The 9,427-nt window shown below is 42.0% G+C and overlaps 1 long non-coding RNA gene across 1 annotated transcript; it reads left to right on the forward strand.

Annotated features, from left to right (window-relative positions):
• Window positions 1-6,342: 6,342 nt before the first annotated feature.
• LOC129817555 (uncharacterized) lies at window positions 6,343-9,006 on the forward strand. The gene is made up of 2 exons (XR_008753714.1): window positions 6,343-6,783; window positions 7,218-9,006. It is a non-coding gene; the product is annotated as an uncharacterized LOC129817555 (long non-coding RNA).
• Window positions 9,007-9,427: the final 421 nt, after the last annotated feature.

Below are 9,427 nucleotides of genomic sequence, written 5' to 3' on the forward strand. Positions count from 1 at the left end.
GTGTATATATATTCCAGTGTTCAACTGTACCGCCCATACAAATCCAAACACAAGCACTGTTCCTGGTCGCCTCTCAAAGCAGACACCTCTGATCTGGTGGCAACATACATGTGAAGTTGAAGGAACACATTTGATCAGGATGAATGGGTAAATAGCTGTAGTGGTACATTACCCCAGCTGAATGAATGGTAGCCCAGGCTGTCTGATGTGTGTGTGTGTGTCTCTCTCTGGCCTGTGCCAAGGCAGAGCAGGGTTTGAGTTTTAGGTGCAGGCTTCTCTAACACATAAGTTACTCTGCTCTGGGTTTCCGTGACAGCAGGGCTCTTGTCAGCGCATAGCTGAAGCTGTCGGAGTAACGCCTGCATACCTGTCTTCTCTACTCCGTCAAATAGTCTCTGGCCATCATGTAAACATAGGTAATGAGGGCATGAGAGGCTGTGCTCCTCCTCATAGAGGGGGAGTGGCCATACATTAGAGTAGTGGGGGTCTGTGCTTACAGAGAGAAGAGTTTTCACTTTCAATAGTGTTGATATCTCTAAATACTGTTAAAATATTTTGATTGGCCTCTATATACTGTACGCAGATATGAACTGGGAATGCTTTCCAAGTAAAACATGCTTTTGTGAATCTAAGCATCTAAGCACATTTTATGTGAACAGCCTCTTATTTTTGTCAAATCTGTGATGGCCAAAATATAATTTTATTGATTTGGTAAGAGATTAAAATGAAATTACAGGTCAATAGTTTTGGCTCATCCTAAAGGTCCTTGTTTTAATTTTTTATCTCCAATAATCTCCATATTAAAATGTTTGCTTTTCATTTCCTGTCTGTAAGAAAAAGATGACATCTACTTCCTTTGTTTTGTCACTTAGTTACAGTGGCTATGGAAACAAGGCTCTGGACAAGTTGTGAGGAGTGCTGTATGGCTAAATATCTAGCGAGGAGATAGGATAGAAAACAAAAGATACAAAAATTACACATTTAATACATGCCAGAAATATCAGTAAATTATGTTATGCTTCCTTGGAATAAAGTTAGGATTTATCTTCAGTGCTTGAATGAAAATTTGCTCTGCAATCCAAGATCCAGTAGATAAAATGAAAGCAGAAAACAAAATGTCCTCAGCTAGCAATGCTTCTGTGGTTTAAAGTCTTCATACTGCCTTTTTGAACAGTCATGGCAAGTGAAAGCTCAGTCAGTTCTCTCTCTCTCTCTCTTTCTCTCTCTCTGTCTCTCTCTCTCTCTCTGACAGCCATCTTAAATCCATTCAGAGATCTCAAGGGACCAGTTTTCTGCATGCTCAACATGCTCACATCTCCTTCAGCCCACACAGTCGCCATGGCAACCATGGACCACATCTGGCTCCCAGTGCATCTGTCAGCCCTCCCCAACATCCTTCCGCCCCACTACTCCCTCCGCCCATGTTCTCGGCCACCATGCCTCTCCACCATGTCGCTTCTTACTACAGAGAGCGTAGAGCATGGCGCTCCGTTAACCATGTGTACACTTTGTGATATACTGTAGTAGTTGATTATGAAGACCTTAGATAGATGTATCACAAACAATACTTAAGTGAAGTGCAATTGGCATGAGTCTTCAATGAAAGTCATTGTTGGGGAATATTGTTCCTTTCATGATCACAAACCTCCATTTTAGTTCTGCACCATAAATAGATACAGTGGAGATTTTACTGTAGCAGAGTGCTCTACTCTGTCTTTGCACAATTTGTGGTTGGTTTTAGGTGCCATGCGCACCACCTGAAGAGGGCAGACTTGATCCTTTCTCTTGCAGCCGTGGCGATACTTTCTCACTTCCTCAACGAAACCACGCAAACCTGCTGTGTCACAACCACTTCTATGAGCCCAAGACCACCCATCAATCACCAAAAGTCCCTGGCCGTGATTTAAACCCTCATGACCCCCCCCCCCCAATCAAATATCTTCAGAAACACAGGAAACTGTACTGCATGTGCACATGGGCATGCTTCTATGTATGTGTGTGATCGACAGAGGGGAGAAGAGAGAGAGTGAGAGAATGAGAGTGGGAGAGAGAGAGCAGGTCTCCCTCATCACTCTGTAATGTTTTACACAGGCTTTCAGTAAAAGGCAAAACAGCATTGTTCAGTCAGCTGTGCCAAATGTGTCTATTCTCTCGTAGCCCTCTTCTCTTTCATGGGAGATTTATTTCTATTGTTGTCACCAAACCCTCCCCAATCTCTACCCTCTAAAGTCCCCCCAAAAGAGGAGGGGTGGGGGGGTCCATGGTCAGGCATAGGCAGGTGGGGGGAGGGGCATAGATAGCACTGTTGTAATCTGCAATTGTTACTGTCTGTGGCCTAGACACGCTGTCACCATCCCAAATTGATTTAACCATCAATGGCAGCAGCCATTTACAGCTGGTAGAGGTCTGGCCAGGCTGCTCAAACTCAACTGAATGTTCAATGAGCCCCTCACCCCCATTCCCACAATCTGGTATCAAAGGCCATTGTGTCACAAGAAAGTGGAGGGGTCAACCATTCACCCCCTGAGTCAGCTATAGGCTGAGATAGAGGGAAAGTGAAAGCGAGAGAGACTGTTAAATAGGCCATCGTACTGTTAAATAGCCATCACTAGCCGGCTCCCACCGGGTTACGCAACCCTGCACCTTAGAGTCTGCTGCCCAATATACATAGACTTGGAATCCCTGGCCACTTTAATAATGGGACACTAGTCACTTTAAAAATGTTTAAATAATGTTTACGTACTGCTTTACTCATCTCATATGTATATACTGTATTCTATTCTACTGTATTTTAGTGACACTCCGACATTGTTCAATCTAATATTGATACATTTCTTAATTCCATTCTTTTACTTTTAGATTTGTGTGTATTGTTGTGAATTGTTTTTAGATACTACTGCACTGTTAGATACTACTGCACTGTTGGAGTTACAGTTGAAGTCGGAAATTTACATTCACCTTAGCCAAATACATTTAAACTCAGTTTTTCACAATTCCTGACATATAATCCATGTAAAAAATGTCCTGTTTTAGGTCAGTTAGGATCACCACTTTATTTTAAGAATGTGAAATGTCAGAATAATAGTATAGAGAATGATTTATTTCAGCTTTTATTTCTTTCATCACATTCCCAGTGGTCAGAAGTTTACATACACTCAATTAGTATTTGGTAGCATTGCCTTTAAATTGTTTAACTTGGTCAAACGTTTTGGGTAGCCTTCCACAAGCGTCCCACAATAAGTTGGGTGAATTTTGGCCCATTCCTCGTGACAGCGCTGGTGTAACTGAGTCAGGTTTGTAGGCCTCTTTGCTCGCACACGCTTTTTCAGTTCTGCCCACAAATCTTCTATGGGATTGAGTTCAGGGCTTTGTGATGGCTACTCCAATGCCTTGACTTTGTTGTCCTTAAGCCATTTTGCCACAACTTTGGAAGTATGCTTGGGGTCATTGTCCATTTGGAAGATCCATTTGCGACCAAGCTTTAACTTCCTGATTGATGTCTTGAGATGTTGCTTCAATATATCCACATAATTTTCCTCCCTCATGATGCCATCTGCTTTGTGAAGTGCACCAGTCCCTCTTGCAGCAAAGCACCCCCACAACATGATGCTGCCACCACCTTGCTTCACAGTTGGGATGGTGTTCTTCAGCTTGCAAGCCTCCCCCTTTTTCCTCCAAACATAATGATGGTTATTATGGCCAAACAGTTCTATTTTGTTTTCATTAGACCAGAGGACATTTGTCCAAAAAGTACGATCTTTGTCCCCATGTGTAGTTGAAAACCGTGGTCTGGCTTTTTATGGCGGTTTTGGAGCAGTGGCTTCTTCCTTGCTGACCGGCCTTTCAGGTTATGTCGATATAGGACTCGTTTTACTGTGGATATAGCTACTTTTGTACCTGTTTCCTCCAGCATCTTCACAAGGTCCTTTGCTGTTGTTCTGGGATTGATTTGCACTTTTCACACCAAAGTATGTTCATCTCTAGGAGACAGAACGCTTCTCCTTCCTGAGCGGTATGACAGCTGCATGGTACCATGGTGTTTATATTTGCATACTATTGTTTGTACAGATGAACGTGGTACATTCAGGTGTTTAGAAATTGCTCCCAAGGATGAACCAGACTTGTGGAGGTCTACAATTTTCTTTCTGAGGTCTTGGTTGATTTCTTTTGATTTTCCCATGATGTCAAGCAAAGAGGCACTGAGTTTGAGGTAGGCCTTGAAATACATCCACAGGTACACCTCCAATTGACTGAAATTGTGTCAATTTGCCTATCAGAAGCTTCTAAAGCCATGACACTCATTTTCTGGAATTGTCCAAGCTGTTTAAAGGCAACTTAGTGTATGTAAACTTCTAAATTTGTAAACTATGTAAACTTCTGACACACTGGAATTGTCATACAGTGAATTATAAGTGAAGTAATCTGTCTGTAAACAATTGTTAGAAGAATTACCTGTATCATGCACAAAGTAGATGTCCTAACCGACTTTCCAAAACTATAGTTTCTTAAAAATACATTTATGGAGTGGTTGAAAAATGAGTTTTAGTGACTCCAACCTAAGTGTATGTAAACTTCTGACTTCAACCATAGGAACACAAGCATTTCACTACACCCGCAATAACATCTGCTAAATATGTGTATGTGAACATTAACATTTGATTTGAATTGATTTGAGAAAGAAAAAGAGAGGGAGGAGGGTCTTTAAGTTTTGAAGACAGCAGCACCATAGAACACTTCCAACTCTCTCTCGCTACAGAAGGAGATGACTAGCGCCTGACGTCAATGGAGCCATTTAATACGTCAGACTGAAAATATTTGGAATTTGAGGCATTTGTCTCGTATTATCACTGGAATGTATTTGAGTTCCTGTTTGATGTCTCCTTGTGCTTGGTTCCTCTCTGCCTCCGCCCTGCCGTCTCCTCTCACTCAGGCCATATTTACAGGGACTCATTAGGGCATGTGAGGATCGTTTGACCCTCTCACAGACCGGGAAACAGCACAGCTTCAAGAGGCCATACTGATAGCCTGTTTGTTCTGGCTTGATACATTGGTTTCTTTCATGTGTTGGCTGTGGTAGCGAGACGCTGATTGACAGGAGCAGAGCGTGAATATGAATGATTTCATAATATCTGCTGAGGGGCTGGTGGTGTTTATGATCAACAATAAATTATCTTAATCTAAGCCTGTTGTTTAGTGGGCAAGTAAAGCAAGCTCAATAATATGATGTAGGGCCAAGGTAGCTAATACATACACAGTTACTCTCAGTTCCATCCCCCCAGCTCAATAGATTCTAGACTAGTTACACCAGATGTGTTCCTTGACTTGCTAGTGAAAACTCAAACCTGACAGATTCTTCGCTGTGCAGACATGTTAATGTCCTGATGCCATTTATGCTGTTTGAAAAGCCAACTGACATTTACTCCTGAGGTTCTGACTTGTTGCACCCTCGACAACTACTGTGATTATTATTATTTGACCATCCTGGTCATTTATGAACATTTGAACATCTTGGCCATGTTATAATCTCCACCCGGCACAGCCAGAAGAGGACTGGTCACCCCTCATAGCCTGGTTCCTCTCTAGGTTTCTTCCTAGGTTTTGGCCTTTCTAGGGAGTTTTCCTAGCCACCGTGCTTCTACACCTGCATTGCTTGCTGTTTGGGGTTTTAGGCTGGGTTTCTGTACAGCACTTTGAGATCTCAGCTGATGTAAGAAGGGCTATATAAATCAATTTGATTTGATTTGAACTTCCCCCGTTTCTCAACCCCAACATGATTACATAAGGAGTATATTAGAGAATAGTCAAGATGAATTAATGGTTTTACAATACATATCAACAATAACAGGACTTTTTTGACCCATGGAGGAAAAGAAAATACACTATATTATAAATCTCATTATTTAATGAGATGTGTCCCAATCAGCAAGCCTGTAATATTGTCAAGGTCAATAAAACAATCAACTGATTTCAATTAAAGTTGTTGTGTTTGGCGTCGTTTTGACACTTCACTGTTTTTGTTTGTGTGCCAACAGAGGCATCTAAACTATGCAGCTCATCGTCCAATCAGATTCTTCCGATACTATAGGGCCCTAGTATCTGGCTGGTGAGTGTGCAAATGTGACTCAAATCTAGATAACAATGGCAGCCAGTCTGTGTCCATATGACTAACTCATGGCTCAGGATAATGTTGCAATTAGCTGCACAGTCACCATTCAGTAAAGCCATGTAAACACATTTAGCTGTCAAAATGAATGACTGTGGGGAGAGAGTTAGACAGTTCATTATGAGACTCAATGACTTGTATCCTACAAGCAGAGTGTGAGGGATCTTGAGGTGTCCTTTTTCAACCGACACCAGTTCTCAGGTTTATGGATGAGTCGGTTTCTCCTAATTGTCCAGGGAGACCTTCATTTGGAACGCAGTGTTGAAGTTTAAATTGAGCTGAAAGAGAGAATTCTTCTTCCTGCAAAGTAACCTTGGAGAGACAGCAATTATACATAGGATATCTTTGGGTTAGTATATGCTCCAGAATGCGGATGAGATTTCCTTTCATATCCCTTCTCTCCTTCCACAAAGATAATCACTCTCTCTGTCACCCAGAGAAGGGCTGAGCTCTTGAGCACAGTCCCTTTATTTCACAGTTTTGCTTTTCCCTGCGTTACCATGGTAACCTGGATACCGTTCAGTCCCGTCTTCAGTGAGAGGCAGGCAGGCAGCCTTTGCAGGTGGCTGTGCTTTCATGCAAAGAATGCAACAAATGCAGTTCCTTCCAAACAACTGACTGTGAGTGAGACCCTCTATTATTTGGTTAATCTGAATTGCTCCTGTAGATTCACAATGTTTGTTTGAAATAGCAAAATATAAATTGTCTATAGATTCTTGAAACGCAACATGATGAGAAAAAAACACTTCCTTTTACTCTGTGAGGATGCATCTGTCAGGAGTATATGCATTAAATTAGCATCTGGATGTAATAAATCAAAATATATTGACTCATATATTTAGAACCACCTCTCTTAATCACTCATGATTTTTTCAATAACAAACTTGCACTCTGAAATGTGAGTGAGATGATGGGGGAGGAGAGATGGGAGGGGGGTAGAGATAGAGTAATGCCATTGATGTAATATGAGTGGACTACTATGCTGCGCTTGTTGCCGAGTAACCGGTTGCCGTGGCAACACTTCACCTTCTTTCTTCTCCTTCTTCCCTGACAGCCCGCCTGCTTGCCTCTCCTTCAGTGGGTGTGTGATCTTCATTACTGGTGATATTAAAGTGGCTTTTGTTAAGGCTTAGGATAACTAGCTGGTTGGGGAAATTCATGTTCGTACACAGGTCCAGAAAAACAATCCAGCGGACTGGTGTGTCATCCACCATACGCACCCTCCTGGGTGGCTTGCAGGAGAGGAGACATAGCCCTGGACATGTCATGTGACTGGCTGGGCTAATGGGTCTGCACACTGAAACGTGACTGATGGCAGCCTGGCTGGCTGAGTGAGTGACTGGCTAGCTGGCTGTGTGGAGGTGGCCTGACGGTGTTAGCAGGTTGGCATTTATTGGGATGACTCATGTACTGGAGGCAGCTCTGTAGTGTGGTCACTAGCTGACACAGCTAAAAGGTCATAAAATCGGATTTTATGTACCTAACCCTAACCTTAACCCTGTTTAACCTTACTGCTTACACTAATGCAAACCCTAACTTTAAAGTAAGACCAAAAGGCATTTTTATTTTCATAAATGTTTACAATATAGCCAATTTCGACTTTGCAGCTGACCCATCTAGAGGAAACTGCTCAGTTATGCCTCCAGGGCAAGACTCATGGCAATAAATGTCATGGAGAGCTGAGATGACAGAAAACACATTCTGTTTTTCATTAAAGCTTCTTAAGGATCGGCGTTCCGTCAACGAGACAGTTGTAAATCATACAGCGCGTTATGTCAAGATTGCAGATTTTAGAGAAACAACAAATGTCGGTACATATAAGTGTCTTATATCGGCTGAAAGCTTAAATTCTTGTTAATTTAACTGCACTGTCCACATTACAGTAGATGTTACCACGAAAAAATGCCATGTTATTGTTTGAGGGGAGCTCCTAACAACAAAACACTTTTTTTCACAGCGATAGGTTTGATAAATTCACCTCTGAAGGTGAAATGTGTACTTACATTCTGAAATCTTGCTCTGATTTATCATCCAATGGGTCCCAGAGATAACATGAAGTGTCGTTTTGTTAGATAAAATCATTTTTCATATCCTAAAAAGGTCCATATATACCATGAACGGTTGATTTTGTATTTCCACTCGTTCAATTTGCAAAGAAAGGAATCTGTGAAAATTTCACCCTAAACATTGTTTCAACGAGTCAAATCACGTTCGTATCTATTCCTCAGAGATCCTAGAAGTTAACAAGACTTCACTATTTCATTAGGGGTGCAGTATATCCTCTAGGACACCATATTTGGTCAGAGAGCAATGCGTTCATAGCACTCCAATGACGCGGGTAGCCATCACTTGAACGACTGTATCTTTGTCAAATAAGCACCAATCAGGGTCAAACAAAGCTAGCTAGATAGCCAATGAGCTGGGCTTTACGGGAGTATCCGTCTTAAGTATATGTCTTAAAATGTAGCTACTAACCATGTACAACAGCATGTCTTTTAATTTTGGACAAAAATTATAAGGATATTCAGAGTTATGAAGTTATGAAAATTGGTTGTTTTGCAAATGTTGGACTTATAATATGGCTAATAATATTTGGAAAGCTAAATCAAAGTATACAGATTTGACAATATTCTTGCAGAAAAATGGAATATGAATGCGAATGTCTCCTTCGCGATTTGCCCAAATGTACTTGGGGACTTCACACTAAAAGTCTTGTTGTTTACTCATACTTCAAGTTATCCATCTGAAACATTTTGTAATGTGTCAAACAGCATTGAGAAATGTGCCAGCCGATGCCACCTTAAGTTATGTCTGAAATAAAGCTGTTTTCTGTCACACGCTGATCTGTTTCACCTGTCTTTGTGATTGTCTCCACCCCCCTCCAGGTGTCGCCAATCTTCTCCATTATCCCCCGTGTATTTATAACGGTGTTCTCTGTTTGTCTGTTACCAGTTTGTCAAGTAAACCAGCGGTTTTTGTATAATCTCCTTCTTTTGACCCTGGTTTTGACCCCTCCTGGTTTTGACCCTTGCCTGTCCTGACCCTGAGCCCGCCCGCCTGACCACTCTGCCTGCCCCTGAGCCTGCCTGCCATCCTATACCTTTGCTCCGCCTCTGGATTACCGACCTCTGCCTGATCGGAGCCTGCCTGCCGTCCTGTACCTTTGCCCCTGTTGCTGTAATAAACATTGTTACTTCGACACGGTCTCCATCTGGGTCTTACCTTTATCCTAATAGTATGATCTGACTCAGCAGACCTGGGCCA

Source organism: Salvelinus fontinalis, chromosome 20 (genome assembly GCF_029448725.1).
Source record: "Salvelinus fontinalis isolate EN_2023a chromosome 20, ASM2944872v1, whole genome shotgun sequence".
In the NCBI taxonomy this organism is placed as follows: Eukaryota; Metazoa; Chordata; class Actinopteri; order Salmoniformes; family Salmonidae; genus Salvelinus; species Salvelinus fontinalis.